The sequence below is a fragment of the Mastomys coucha genome, unplaced genomic scaffold, assembly GCF_008632895.1.
Source record: "Mastomys coucha isolate ucsf_1 unplaced genomic scaffold, UCSF_Mcou_1 pScaffold4, whole genome shotgun sequence".
NCBI classification, from domain to species: Eukaryota; Metazoa; Chordata; class Mammalia; order Rodentia; family Muridae; genus Mastomys; species Mastomys coucha.
In genome coordinates this window covers 39,911,176-39,927,766 of record NW_022196910.1, presented here as the reverse complement: position 1 = coordinate 39,927,766, position 16,591 = coordinate 39,911,176, and positions in this window count along the sequence as shown.

The window sequence follows — 16,591 nt, the reverse complement described above, 5'->3', positions numbered from 1 at the left end:
GGAGGAGGGGGGAGGGGAGTTGCTCAGTGAGAAGCCCTTGTCTTCTAAGCAGGAAAAACTGAGTTGAGATTCCAAACACTGGCTTAAGCCAAAACCAGACTCACAGGGTTGATCTCAGCAGGGGTGGGGTTGGGGGTGGAGAGGTTGGAGTCCAAGCCCTGGAAGGCTTTAGCAGCCAGTCTTATTTAATCAATGACTGCTAGGTTTACTGAGTAGTCCTATCTCAAAATACAAGCAAATACAAGGTGGAATGAGGTTGAGGAAAACACTTAATCTTTCACCTCTGGCTTCCTTAAGCAAATTCACATGCCTTCCTGTAAGAGGGAGGGAGTGGGGAAAGGGAGAGAAAGGGGGTACAGAAGGGGAGGAAAAGAGGGAGGGAGGGGAGAAGGGAAGAAAAGAAAGAAAAATTAAAATGTGTTTTTTACTTTCTTCACTAAAATTTCCCCTCTGTGTGCATCCATACCAAGCAAGAAGCCTGGACGCTGGCTAGCCATATTTGTCATAAAATTGTACACTTTTGCCTGCAGCTCATAGGCTTGGGATTTTTCTCTCCCCAAATGCTGACTCCCTTACAATGAAATGTAAGTATAAAGAGAGCCTTTCCTGCACCAAAATGCTTCTGTCTGGTTCTTCTCTAAGAGACAATAAAACACGTGGGGGCAGTAGCAGCAGGGTGGTAAGGAACATGGAGATGTAAAAGTAACCTGTGGTTGATTGTTATAGTGAAAAAAAAATCACAAAGCAAGGGAGAGGCTTACAATGACAACAAGACCCAGTAACACACTGGAAGTGGGTTTATGCAGTTGTTCAGAGGTAATTTGTTAAAGGAGAATGAAGGAAGGTCAAACTCCTGATCTTGGCCTCTTAAGACTAAGGGAGCAGAATTCTGCAAAGAGCTGAATTAAAAAAAAAACAAAAAACAAAAAACAAAAAACAAAAAACAAAAAACAAAAACAAAAACAAAAAAACCACCACAGAGTTAGGGATGAGATAGAGGCTTAACTCTCTCCTTTGGGCATCCTTAGAATAGGGATGTGATGCTTATATTTCAGTTCCTATCTGGATTTAAAAATAATGCTATTTACTATTTAGTTTATTTCAATTCTTAGCTCTAATTTCCTGCAGAGTTTTCATATACTGTTGGTGCCTACAAGAGTTAGCATACATAACGAGTACCTCCATTCTTCTGTAATTCAAGTCCATTATGTCAAAGCCGCTATACATCAATTTCAGATATTTTTTCACGCTGGCATTTTATCAATACTTATCTGGCAACTGAGCCTTTCCAGATATGAGGACAAAACAGATAACTCTAAAGTTACCTGTGACAGATGCTATATTGAATTGATTAATGAGCTTACCCTGCTTTTCTGTTCATGAGCAGCTCCCATTCATCACTGTGGATTGCCATTAAGATTACTAAAAATTTCTAAAGAATGTTTATGTGTAAGTTCAACAACCAACTCTCTTCCTGCAGGTGTATAGCTTGAAACACAATTTCACTCTACTGAGAAAACGCCTAATTTAATTTTCACGTATTCTCATAATGAGATAGTGCGACAGCAGCTAACTCGCCTTTGCTCACTAGAGTTCCAAAGAAAGATGCACTTTCTCCCAGTCTGGAAAAGAGAACAAGGTCCTTTCCACTACAATTTAAATGGTTGGTGTGAGGCAAAAATAAGACTGGCGTTAGAGAAAATCAAATCTTAACTGCATATATGATTCATCTGGCAGTTATTACTCTCATCTGTAGATTCTTGAGGAAGGAATATGGGGAAATGGGAGAGAAATAGAAAGAAGAAAGAATTTTGATATAGGAAATTGAAGAAATAGGAAGGGTTAAATATGACATATATATCAGAGAATTTCTATGATAACTAATTCTATAGAAGAGTTTGGAAAGATGCTATCTCGATTTTTATGAGTCTTAGAGAGGTAATTGAGAGGTTGTGTTAAGACATAATAGATAAAGCAAAAATAATCTATTTTAATCATTTCTCCATTCCCTGTCTTTCTTCCAAACATTCCCATGTACCCTCCTTGTTCTCTTTAAAAATCCAAAACTCCATTTTTCTCTAATTATTGTTACTTTTCTTTGCAACATAAGGGAACTATTACTGAAAAACATAATCAAATTCCAAAGCTATGGTGCCCAGTCCCAATGGATACATATCCAGCACACCTCCTGCACTGATGGCTTTGGGATCCTTACAGAGTTGTTGGCAGGAAGAGTCAGAAGATCAGGGAGTTTGCTTTGAGATTTTTGTCTACTAGGAATGGAAGAAGCTACACCCATAAAGTCTCACCCATGGCTGCCTAAGCATGAGCAGAACAGGCAAGCAAGATGTGCTAAGGCAGATGGGAGAAAAGCACATTGAGGTTTCACCAGTATGTAAAGAACTATAGACACCTAAGAAGTGCATAGAGTGGGAGAAATACTTTCCCCCAGGGAAGAGTATTATTGTTATCCAATAGTAGATGGTCAGCCTGAAAACATTCATATAAGCAGCATTGTACAGATTGTATATGTTTATATATTTAGGAATGTGTGTCTATAATATTTCATTTTCAACTTTAATATTTAAATATTCACTTTAATATTTCTTAAACTTCCCAATAAAATTATATTTAAACATAAATGAATTGGGTGTCTTTAAATGCAGTAGGAGGTTTACATAGGTATACTACATTGCCAACTTATTGCCCAACTTATTTGCCAATAGCCACTTGAAAAACAATCCTGGAGTTTGCCAACATGAGAAGAAGCAAAATAATTTGTATTTTAGAGATAACTAGTTAGACTATATATTTGACAATAAAAATAAACAAATGTGGTATTTATAACTGTCTTGGATAGCCCTATTTGTTTAAAATTCACTATTTTTATTTTTCTCATTATGTTTGTGTTGAGAGTAGTTCAATATGCTCCAATCTTAGAAAGGAGTGATCTTTGTGTCTAATTTTTTAGTGTGATACCCCTTTCATGATGCCAGCCCACCATTTCCAAAACTAAATCTATTTGCTTCAGAACAGAGGTGGGGCCTACAGGGGGTATAGAAGCTAAGAGTTTTATAGTAGTAGCTCTAATACCACAGTGGCAGTCAAACTGTTTAATTTTGGCAACTGAATGGCTAGTTGCTAGCGAGTGATCATCATTTTTTTCTGACATCCCATTATGACTCCATTCTTATCAGCTACCACTGTGAATTGATAATTGCTAACAAAGCATTGCAGTACATTTGCCAGATTTAAACAGATTTCATGGCACAGTGCTGCAATTTCATGCCCTTTCTTCAAAGGCTAAATGTGTGTCAGCTACACAGTGTAGCACATGGCACCAGACAGCAATATTTGATTAGCTGGTCTACTAATAGTGAGGAGTGTCAATCTGTTCTCAGATGTTTCTGTTTCAAAGGGGAGAACAAATCTGTAATGAGAATGAAATAAAAAAACTTTTATTTGGCAATTTTCTACCAAAGCTTCAGAGAGTCTCACAATACTTAATTATAATGCAGACTGACAACAGATGCCAACTTTAGGTATTGTATATAGACTACTCATTTTTATTTCAATTTTTAATTTATAAGATAAACCACTACAACTTTATTCTTCCTAGGTACTAAAGGTTCATGAATGTTGAAGAGAAACAGTAAGGTGAGAGATGGAGAAATTATCAACAGTCCACAGAAAATAAAATACAAGTTGCTATATTAGCCGGAAAATTTTAAGAGCTAAGTGTGCATTGAAAAGCCATCTTCCAATTATTTATGTAAAACCTGAGACTCAAGAGGCACTGAGAACTACATGGGATAACTTATCAGAACTAGTTTCGTGATTTGCTCTTCTCTTAGGCATTATCCTTTTCTTGTTCATTATTTTAGGGTTCATCAGAGCCACAAATTAAAGTGTTATTACTTGCATACATTACTCTCAAGTTGACTTTGATGATGAGCTGGAGCGCCTCCTGCCATTATCATTGCCAGAAATAAAGGTCAAATTTCTTCCTTCACCCATCCCCAGAGAGGTAATGCAAAATAGAGCTGCTCATAGTCAGCTAGGCAAATGTATTCCTGCTGGTTCCCAACGGTTCTTGACCATGGATTGCCAGATGTTTGAAAATATGTACAAAGAGATTGCCCCATTTTGCTTTTTTTTTTCCTTTAACCTTGGAAATGTAACTATAGAGTAAGGCTGGTAAATAGCTCCAGTTTGGGCCAGTAAAATAGTAACTTGCCTTCCAGACAAATATCCGCTTAAAAAAAATGACTATCAGCTTGACAATTGGAATAGAAAGTATGCAAGTTTTCAATTATTCTGTGTGTGTGTGTTTTCTATGCTTTTGATGTACTAGCTTAAACAGTGTTCCATGCAAGTCATCATTCTATTCATAACCATTAGCAGAAATGTCAATGATTATTAAAATAACTTTTGGGTTTTCTCAAAATCACAGAAGATAGATATTCAGCATATGTCTGAGATTAGCAAACAAGAAAGTAAAAAGAAAAAGTATCTCTCTAGGAGCAGAAGTGATAAATTCAAGTTGCTTTGGATTTAGCTTTTGTAGAATATTATGACCTATAAAAGTACAGATGCCACGTGTGGGGTTTATAATGTCACTTCTCAATGGAATCTTATATATAATCCAACTAAGGATGAAATAAAGAAATGACTGTTTTGTTGTGATTTATTTTTCCAGTTGTTTCTTGCAAAAATACTTTGTGGAATCCATTAACTCCTCTTCCTTTCTGGCACATTAGACAAGAGATGATTTGTTGCTTGCTTTTTTCTTCCATACCCCTTTCTTTTCTCCAACTTGATCTCGTTAACAGTCTAATTTTTCTTGTCCTATATTATGATGGCTATACATGGATGTCAATTTGACTACATCTGGAATTAGCTAAAAACCAAGAAGCTGGGTGCAACAGTATGGAATTTTCCTAATTAATCATTTGAAATGGGAAGATCCACTTTTAATTTGGGTCACACTCTTAGGCTACAGCCTATATAAGGAACATGGAAGAATTCATACCATGCATGTCCTTTTGGGTCTGAGTTTTCTCACTTAGGATATTTTCTAGTTCCACCTGTTTGCCTGCAAAATTCAGGATGGCCTCATTCTTAGTAGCTGAGTAGTATTCCATTGTGTAAATGAACCACATTTTCTGTATCCATTCTTCTGTCGTGAGACATTGTTTCCAGTTTCTGGCTATCCCAAACAAGGCTGCTATGAACATAGTGGAACACCTGCTTCAGGGCATGGTGGAGCATCTTTTGGGTATATAGCCAAGAGTATATAGCTGGATCTTTAGGTAGATCTATTTCCAATTTTCTGAGGAATCTTCAGATTGATTTACAGAGTGGTTGTACCAGTTTGCAATCCCACCAGCAGAGGAGGAGTGTTCCTCTTTCTCCACATCCTCATCAGCACCTGCTGCCAAACCCCAACAGTAGAGACTGTATAAGTGAAGGACGGACAAGACCCAGATATAAGAGTAGGTGGTAAGATGGATAGCATATCTAGGATTATGGGCAGGCAAACTTCAATTGGACTAGACTGACTTCACACCAGGGATGGAGCTGAAGAAGAGCAAGTGGACAATCAAGAGTTCACTGCCTTGGAGTCTTAAGCCACACTCACTTGTGGTTAGATGGTAGATCATGTGTCCCTCTGACATCTCAGTGTTAGAGTCTCTTTTTTATGGGGTCCAGGGGAAGCAATTACAATTTTCTGGATCTGGTGTGTCTGATAAGTTATTGGTCTGGCTTTTCCTGGTGTGATTTTAATACTTCTCCATCCTAACAAGTCTCAATTTATTTAATAAACTTATAGGGTACCAACATTTCTGCTTTTGCTTTTTAAATCCATCAGTTATGGCTTATCAGTGGAACTGGACAAATGATGTTGTTTAGATGTGTAAGGAGGTTCAAAGTGCACCTCCCCTTCAAAATCAAATCAAATGCTGCTGATAAAATTGAGTTTACCCAGTCACAGTATCATGAGAAATCTTACACAATGTAGAGTAACTTAGAGCAGTGCACAGCATGATCCCAGCATAAGTTTACAAAAAGAGGGAGTAGAGCAGCAGTCATATATGTCCTTTGAAATAATTTCCCCGTATCTTGTGTGTCATTTTATTCTCCTCATATCCCTTATGATATGAAAATTAAAGTTAGGATAGCCTGAAATTTGCCCAACCACCTTTCATAAATTAAAATACTAACAACCAATACTATTGGATATGACAACATTTGCAGACAAGATATTTACAGAGATAATTGGTTTACAATGAAGCTATTGAAATGGCCCTATGTAAGGCATTCTTCCAGAAAAAGAAATACCAACAGCCACACCAACAGAGTAAAGGATGCACAAGGATACTATTATATGACCACCAGCTAGCAACGAGCCAGGGAGAAAGATGGGGAACATAGCTTTCCTCAGCAGACTTTCAGGAGGAGTACCACTTTAAGCACTGTTATTTCTAGTATCAGAAGCTCTGAGAAAATTAATTTCTGATATTCATATCATCTCACCAATGGTACTGAAGTAATACATCAAATAACCTATTTTTCCTTCTTTCGTGCATTGGTGGTTGTAGCTAAATGTTATCCTCCAAGCTAAAGGCAGATATAGTTCACACAGTTGTTTTTGCCTTGTTTTGATTGGTCACCCATTGTACTACTTATTTTTTTTTTTAGGTTGATGTATACTTCACAGGAAATAGAGCTACAAAGTCAAAGACAATGCATTGCTTTTTGTGTTTATGACTTTGCCAAATATTTGCCAAATACTCTATCCAAAGATTATAATAATTTATAATACTACCAGTAGTTTAAGGTGTTTATTTCCTTTCATAGAAGTCAGTATGGGAAATTATTCCAAGATAATATCCATGGTCATACTCAGAGAGAAAGGTCATTTTTAAATAGGAATAAATTTAAGACTTTTGTCTTTATATGTCCATGAATGATGGATGCTTTAATGCATTTATACATATATATAGAGAGATAGATCCATTTTGCACCTGTGGATGTTCATGTTGAGGTTCCACGTTGACAAAGCGACTGTCCTGGACCACTCTTCACTTTATTTATTTGTTTATTTATTTATTTATTTATTTATATAGTATATGCTCAATCATATGGGCCAACATAGCTAGCCAGCTTTCTCTTGCTAACTTCTCTTGCCTTCAAGACATTGGAATTACAAGTAACATGCCCACCTATACCCAGTAATTATATGAGAGGTAAAGTTCCACACTTTGATCTCCATACATATACGGCATGTATTTTATCCATTGCACCAATGCCCCAAACTAAATTTAAGATTTTTTTGAAAAGTGCTTATATTCTTTTAAGTATCTTTATGGTGAAGCAAGTATTTATATCTATTTTTGAGAGTATTATTTTTCTGATGTAATTATTTTCTTTTCACAATTCATAAAATATGACAGAAAAATTCAATTACAATTAAATGCATAATCATTCTTTAAAGTATCTTATGATCTTTTAAAACAAAATGTGTTCATTGTGGTAAGGATGTGATTTTTTTTACATGTGTTAATTAGATGAAAAGTAATATTGCTGTTCTAATATCTTAGCCTTATATTGACCTTTGTATTTGCTTGAAGAAATATTCTAAACTTTCTACAGTTACAGTGGTTTGCTCAATATAGACTTCTTTAATCCCTCTCCCTAGCATTTTCCTTAAAATATGCTAATTTTTATCATTTTATAATTCTTGGTTGATTGCTTGTTTTATTTTGCTTGTAGGTCCCCTTGTTTTTGGTGATTTGAAGGTTTTATGCTACTTAGTAAAAGCTTCTATCACGGCTTTTGAACTGGGATTTTCTCCCGACCTCCTGTTTTGTTCATTTAGCCTGCAGATCCAAGTGTGGATGCTTAGAAATTAAACACCACTGGCCTTCTTTTATGTCTGTAGCAAAAACGGTTAGCTTTGCCTCCCAGCTTCTTAATTAATGTACTGTTTCCTTGAAATAGGTTGAATGATGTATGAAATTACTGCTATTTGATTTCTTTTCAACCTGCAGAAAAGTACATGATATGATTCACCCTAGTACGTAACTTCTTTTAGCCAACATCAAAGTTAAACCTTTATACATTAATCATATGCACTTTTACCCTGAGACATATATAAGATTATTTCTTTTGTAAATGGACTGTTTTATTTTCTGGTAGTTTGTCAATTTGTAGAAATGTGTCCTAACAGATTCCTTAAGTCTATCTTCAACTTGTGAGTCTCTTATTAGTATTCATAATTTGATATTTCCTTTTTGACTGATATTTCTCACTATTTTATCTTTGCGGTTCTTATAGAAATAAAGTTATTTAATAGATATATAAGCAGAGAAGAGCCACATTTTTTCTTACAGTATTCCATATCTCAACTTCATAAAGTAGAGGAAGAAACATATCAAATATTAACATTATCATAAAGAAACTTTTGAGAATCCACTCTACTAAATATTAAAGCTAACAATTAACTATTCAAAGTTAACAATCAACTTTCTTTCAAGTGATCAATGTTCTGTTCAAAATAACTAAGGAAAGATGAGTATGAGTAAGAAGACATGCTATCTCAGAGGGTCTTGGTAATTTTGATTCTATTCTGGTGGAGAAAGTTATTGCTGGCAGCTGAAGAAAACTGAATCCTTCCTTTAGATTAGAATGCCCAGTGTCACACTAAAGCTAATTTCTTAGTTTTAATAAAGAATTCCTCATTTAAAAGATGATCATAATAGAATAGGATAATAGGATTACTATTAGTTTTTGCAAATGTATATGAATATAATTATACCACAATAGAATTATGTTTAATATTTAATTGGATCTTATGATTTAAAGGGTTTCAAAAGCCATGGAGTTAAATAAGAAGAGAAAAGTTACAGAGAAACACATGATTATTAAAGCTTTTATAGAAAAGTACATGAAAGTACTACTATCATTACATTTTTAGAACCTCTAAGGTTTTTTTCCATCTTAGCTATTTTTATTTACATAATAATTGAACAAATTTATGGAGGAAGGTGTTATATTTTAATCTATGTACATAATATAAAATACTCAAGTTGAACTAATTTTTATTTTTTTCTTATATAAAATAACTAATTTGGACTGATTTTCATTTCCGTAACTATCATTTTTTTTTTCGAGACAGGGTTTCTCTGTATAGCCCTGGCTGTCCTGGAACTCACTCTGTAAACCAGGCTGGCCTCGAACTCAGAAATCCGCCTGCTTCTGCCTCCCAAGTGCTGGGATTAACGGTGTGCACCACCACGGCCCCACCATAACCATCATTTTCATGGAGGGGGAAATTTCAAACTCATAGTTTACTGATTTTATCTATCAGTATTCATGTTAATGCAGAAGCAGAGATTATTACAGGGTTCTACACATAGACAAAGATGTACAGGCAACTAATGACGGCTGCGATGGAAAATTACCTCTCTTACGAATGATTCTCCTAATTGGTTACCCAAGAAATGGCTTGCTCTAAAATAATAAACTCACAACAAAAATGGACACAGCATGTTGTATTTGTATACTTAGGGAGATATCCTCTAAACAATGAGCTGACTGTGACAGAGTGATATATTCTAACTGTATGGCTGAAATTGAAACTTGGAAAAACTACTACCTCATTAGAAGTAGGACATATATTTAATCTTTCATATTCTAACATATCTTAAAGTAGAATTCATCCTAGACTTCATGCCATCTCAGAATTCCAATCAGGTTGCAGTTCTGACTTGAATTTCAATTGTTTTGATATTAGAACTTGATTCCTTTCATAAATAGAAGAAAGTTTTTCTATCATCACCATATTTTTGCTCAATAAAATATTTATGTTCCATTTTTAAGAGAAGGACTTTTAACCCTAAGTATACCCAGCAGATCTAGATCAATTTCTTCCCCATCACACTTCAATTTGCCTGTAGGCCAGGATGGTGGTAGGCCAGAAGCTCTTCTTCTGATGGCTTGCAAAAGCTCTAAAAAGGACCTAAGATGACTGACAGAGTGAGTATCAGACAATCTTTAACTTCATTTAAAACTCATGTGTATGCTCAGTGACACAGCCTCCATTTCCATGATAATTAATAACTGCAGAATTCACTATAAAAAAACATAAAGGGGAAAGTGAGGCATGGACATAACTCCTGAAAGTATAAGTCTGCATTATTAATCTACCCCCTCTCATATAAGTTGATATATACAGATGTATTACATCTGGCCTTTGAAGATTGACAAAGCATATGTAAGTTTTCCTCCCACTTCTACTATTGGCCAAGAATGTAACCCCCCTTGCCTGAGGTCTGATTCTTCAGATCCTGCCTGCTTCTGATAACCACACCTCTCTGTCCCTTTCTTCTCAAATCCAGCCACACATTGGGCGCCACCTGTTGCTGGCCAGCTGCAACAATAAGAATGGGTTTTCTGGAATAAGACAAGCCATATCATACCTTAACCACGTGGAAGGTTCTTAAAAATTAGACGACAAGGAGGTGTGATCACTTAGCCACCTTTCATTTAATCAACCCCTTGTTACAAGCCAACAGGTAGTATATTGGAGGCAAAACCCCTCCCCCAAGTTCGTCAGCACGCCAGCCCAATCAGCAGCTCATTTAGTCTCTGGTGGTGGGACTTCCGATATAACTGGAACCAGGAGGTGGTCAGAGAGGTGTGGTTTTCAGAAGCAAGCAGGATCTGAAGAATCAGACCTCAGGCAGGGGGGGTTACACTTCTCAAAGTTCAGCTTTACTATCTTCCCACAACTCCAGGGTCCCAACTGGGAAGCAAAATCTGGCAATAATGTGGTTCCTGCATGATTTTAAGAAACCAACTAATGCTGTCTAGTAAAACTTAGGTAGCCTCTATATGAAACCTTCAGGACGGCTGTCAAAACTGAATAAAATCTTCCACAAAATGGGAGAACACTGTTCTAAGAAATGCTGTGACAAAAGACCTGCTCTGTGATTAATGGCAAAGAATGGTTTATTTTGGCTCTGAGTTTTGACTCACATTCCAAGGGAACACAATCCCCCGGGGCAGGGAATCTGTGGCAGTCCAGGGAATCAACCATCAGGCAGTAGGGAGTGAACAGCATGAGAGGCAAAGCTCCATCTCAGGGACTCACTTCCTCTAATTGAAGCTCCAAAACCTTAGGGTTCCACAAACTTCCAAACGCTCTTCCAGATGAGAACCAAGTATTCAAATGCATGAACAAATGGTGAACGGCTCACTCTTAAACCAGGTCTATTGTTTTACCTATTATATTTCAATTGAATGATATATAACAAGAACACAAGATTACATCTAAAACTATCCTTTTAATATAATTAAATTAATATATGTGAGAGAAGAAGGCTAAATTGACCCAAATGATTCTTTTCTTTCAGTGCCTCAGAGAATGCCATGTTTTCTGATCATGGTATATTGAACAAAGGAAAACAGTGACAACTTATACATATATATATATATATATATATATATATATATATATATATATATATATATATACATGTGTTGTATACATATGCATATATGTGTGTATATATACATCTATATACATGTATGCCTCTATGTGTGTGTGTGTGTGTGTGTGTGTGTGTGTGTGTGTGTGTATTCATTCTTTTCAGAAGGAATTTTGCTATGCTTTTTTCCAGGTTTCTTCAAACTTCATACTCAACCAACCATCCTAAGTAGCTGAGACTACAGTACAAACCACCATTTCTTTCTATTTTTTTCTTATTTTATAGAGTTGGATGTAATTTTGAGTTTTAGAAGAAGTTGCATCTTAATATTTACAACTGAATATAAGTCCATCTATGGAACTGTACTGCTAATGTTAAATAACACTGAATGTGTGGCTTAATGACATGGAGAAAATATTCATATTGTGGTGTTATTTTTTATTTTGACAATGGCATAATTTGTTTACTGAATTTTTGTAACCTCACCTCGTGCACTTCCACTGGAACCTTATTTTTCCAACCAAGTATAGTATCCTCATTGTCTCCTGTCTTCTTTTGTGAATGGCCCACTGAAGTGAATTTGCCTCTTGCCTGAACATGCTTGGGAACTTCTATTGTAAAGCAAGAGCATCTTATCCATGGATACACGACTGAAGAAAATGACAGCTCCAACTCCAACAACAGTGACCCATTGCCCCTCAGGTAGGCTAGAGACCTGTGAGTTGCTCTACTGTCAGGGAAGAAATGTGAATAGGCTCAGTCTTGTTCAGATAACCAACCTTCAGGGGATGAGTCAATGCAACTGGCATGTCATCACCAGTACATACATTTAGCTAAATATTTCTCCATCCTTTGACTCTTATATTTTTCAATCACCTCTTCTGTCGTTTTCCCTGAACGGTGGAGCAGAGTCATACAGCTGCTCCATTTAAGTCTAGTAGCACCCAGTCATTATTTATTCTTGGTGGGTTGTCCAATTGCAAGTTTCAATAGTAACCCACTGTAGTGTAAAGCTTCTCTCAGCAAGGATAGGTGAAGCACGAATTCTTGGGTATAAATGTGGGTATTTAGAAGGTGGTGGCAATGTAACCATTTAGGAAACAGTAGTAGCAGGTTCATCTGCTATGCCCTATTAACATCCTTAGTTAGCAGCCACGGGCTCTGACTCCAAGTAAGCCTTAATCACCTCTCCTTTTTAACATTCTTCTCTAGCTTTTAAGTGAAGTTACTGATAAGTGGAAAAACTTCTCTTTGTATAACTGTATTAAAACTTATTGCATCTCAGTTTATAGCAATTGAGATACTTGTTGTAAGCAATAGAAATCAACCTTACCTGACCTATCTGAAAGGAAGTTAAAAGGAAGAACATATGTTTGGCTTATCCGAGCAAAGAACGGCTGAAAGACCATGTGGAAAAGCAAGCAGCACCCGGATTTCAGGTGGCTGGAACTGAATGTCTGCCTTCGGTGTGCTCACATTATCTTGCTCTATTGTTGTAGCATCTTAATTTTCTGTGCAAGGACAGGGAACATTCCCTGCCAGCCTTTCCTGTGAAATGCACCCAGGGAGAAAACATTCACATGAGGAAAATTAGGTGTTATTTGAGAAATGAAGCCATGATTTCCAGGGGCAGAAAGAAAGAAAAAAAAAAAAACAGCAAATACCCATTACAGAGAATTACTTTCATGTTTATACAGCCATTACTTGGGCTTTTTCTGAGTTCACAAGCCTGGAGCAGTGAATCTTATGTGCTTTTCTTTATTCAGTGAATATTCATTGAAAGCCCAAAGAAAATAAAATTAGCAAATTCAAACATAGTGGTCATACCTCAACGACCCCCTGGACCTCAGCGCATCATTTACATTGAATGTTACAACAATATATTAGTGCATTAACTTAAGGTGATGACTGGAAGCTGAACTGATGAGTTAAATAGCCCCCACAGAGTGGCATTTCTGTGCTGTGTAGAGTAAGGTCCTCCTGATAATGGTGGAAGTTCTCTGAATAAGAGATAGAAGACAGAAAAGAAAGCATTCTTCCGATAGATTACTTTCTTGCCTTGATAATATTTACATGGGAAGCTAAGGAGGTAATATGGCTTATTTCACAAAATTTCTCCCATTCCAAGCTCTTGTGAAAGTACAGTACTATTTTGATTAATATTCAATATAATAGGATAGAATAGGATAGGAAAAGATTTGGAAATTTAAGCCATATATATATATATATATATGTGTGTGTGTGTGTGTGTGTGTGTGTGTGTGTGTGTGTGTGTATGTGTGTGTATCTTTCATAACTGTAATTCAGACATGCCTTATAGATAGAGAGTGGTGGGTTTAACCCCAATATTTATTAAAGCTGTAGCTGACATTGAGTAAACTTCAATAATACAGGAGAGTTTTAATTAATTTCTTAGATACTGTCTACCCTTCCTCTTAGTTCTTTCTTATCAATTCAGATATTTCTTCCTTATACCTCTTTGTGTTCCCCTCACTTGGGCATTTCTTCCTGCTTCCAATATATCATATAATTGCTCTAATAATACAGATTTAGTGGCTAAGAGTACAAGGAATGTTTCTTCCGATTTCCACCGAGAGCTATTGATCCATCAGTATCTGGCAGCTTTTGCTGTTTGTAAATTCTCTTGAACATCACTCTGTTGTTGCAGTCACAAATGTTTTAGTGTGATGAAATATTCCAGCACCCAGAGAGTTTATTCTGGGAGGTTTTGTCACTGCTACAACCTACATGGACATCATGCCTTCTCTACTGAAGTGACATGAGATCCTAAGGGAAATAACTTAGTTGTTCTAGCAAAAAGTGACCAGAAACTCTAGGCAGGAAAAAATGAGCCAGGGAGGGACGTGGGGACGTAGGGAGGGGGCATAAACAGAAGGGAGACTCAGAATAAAATACACTATTGATCAAATTTAAAACAGACCAACAGACATCAATATAAAACAATCTGTGTCTGGAACACAGAGCAGAAAAATTGAGTGGCAGGCACAATCTGCTGGAGAGACTGACGGAAGGCAGGGGGATTCCTTGTTTCCAGGGAGGTGGGCTTCACCATGAGTACAATGATGGGACCTGCAGGTCTCGCTAACTATTTTCATTTTTCTCTACATTGCCAAGATTTCTCCTGGGAACGGCCAGATTAGGAAATATAATCAAAGAACTAGAAGGTCAGGGAATATGAACAGATCCAATGAGCCCAGAGGGGAAATCTGTAATTTAGCTAACCAACAGGAACCTGTCATTTCCTGATAGGGAATTAAACTGCACCAAAGGAACCACTTTTATAGAAATCGCCATCCGTAAAGCGAGTATAGTAATGGACATTCAGGAAAATCAGAAGGAAGTTGGGAAGGAAATCAGGTCTGGCTCCCCACATGAACATGTGCAAGCGCAAGCTATTCCCATCATTTGCAGGACAAAATAGTAACTGAAAATAAATTGTAAGGTAACTTGTAAATTTTAAGAAACAAGACGAGTCTGTGCAACAATTCTTTGTGAACAAATTATAGAAGCTCAGGCAATACAGCTAAAAGATGAAACTGAAGTAAAACGTGGGACACCTAACGACAGACATTCCATCCAGCTTCAAGCCTACATGTAACAGAAGCAAATATTTGAAATGAAAATAGACGAAATGCTACGTTTTCAAATGTGTAAAAAGATATTTCAAAGCAATGAGGAAAATGGAAAGACTATGAGAAAAGTGTATTAATTGAAAGTGCAGAGCATAGTAAATATATCTTTTTTTAAACTTTTATTGCATTATGATGAGAAAAGTTACAAGATTTCGATTTGTCTGAATTGGGTAACATTTAAAAACATATTTTAAGTAAATAGAATTAAATCACATTCTTGTTCCCTTTTGTACCCCAATTCCTCCCAGAGACCTCCCTCAATACCTACAATATCTCTTTTTGTCATATTCCCTAAAATTTATAAAATATTTTAACAATAAAAATGAGTAGTATACAAGTTGTTTGATATAAAACAATCAATTTAACAGTCTTATGTAGCTACTTGTCTACAGCAATGCTGAAAATGCATACGTTTTTCTCAATATAAATTTTAAATAACTCCAAACCTATTAACTGTATATTTCAAAATAATACATCACTACTAGTATTTTCTTAAATGAACATAAATAAATATATAAAGTCTTTTTGTTCATAGGTTTCTTTGTATTTAGTAGAGTTTAAAACCTTGGCTCTTACTGTGGTACAAGCCCAAAATAACAACAATTTTTAGACATTGCATTTCATTGTAATAAGGCTGTACTTCAATGACCCTCACATCACCAAAGGATTTTACCTACATCATAGCTAAGCTAAGAGTTGACAGTTCTGCTGCCCTGAGGAATCAATTGTAGGCACAACTTTTGGATACAAACTTCCTGCTATGGTCAAAGCTATTTGACTTGAGTGAGTGACTATTCTCAGCCCACAGAGAACAGGTTACATTATTACAATGAAATCCAATGTCTAAAATTGTGGCTTGTACCACAGTAAGAGCCAAGATTTTAAACTCTACTAAATACAAAACAAACAAAAAGACTTTATATATTTATGTTCATTTAAGAAAATACTAGTAGTGGTGTATTATTTTGAAGTATACAGTTAATATATTTGGAGTTATTTAAAATTTATATTGAGAAAAATGTATTTTCACAAACAAGCTGAAAGTATATATATAGATTGTATACTATTGGACCTATTCCTCCAATTACCAAATTAGAGAGACCATTGGATGACAATCAACAAATGTCTAATTCCTCATATTTTTGGATTTCAATCGATTAGGATATGTTAGTAATATTAATTTTCATATTAAGATATTAAGAAAAGGTCATTGTCACTTCCTGTTTTTGTTGTAAGAGGTGGAATTAGATTTGTGTGGATTTGTTGAAAGATTACTTTCTTGCTTCTAGGGTGTAGTTTTGCTCCTTATGTTGATGTTTTCCATCTATTATCCTTTGTAGGGCAGGATTTGTGGAAAGATAGTGTGTAAATTTGGTGTCATGGAATATTTTGTTTTCTCCATCTATGGTAATTGAGAGTTTTGCTGGGTATAGTAGCCTGGGC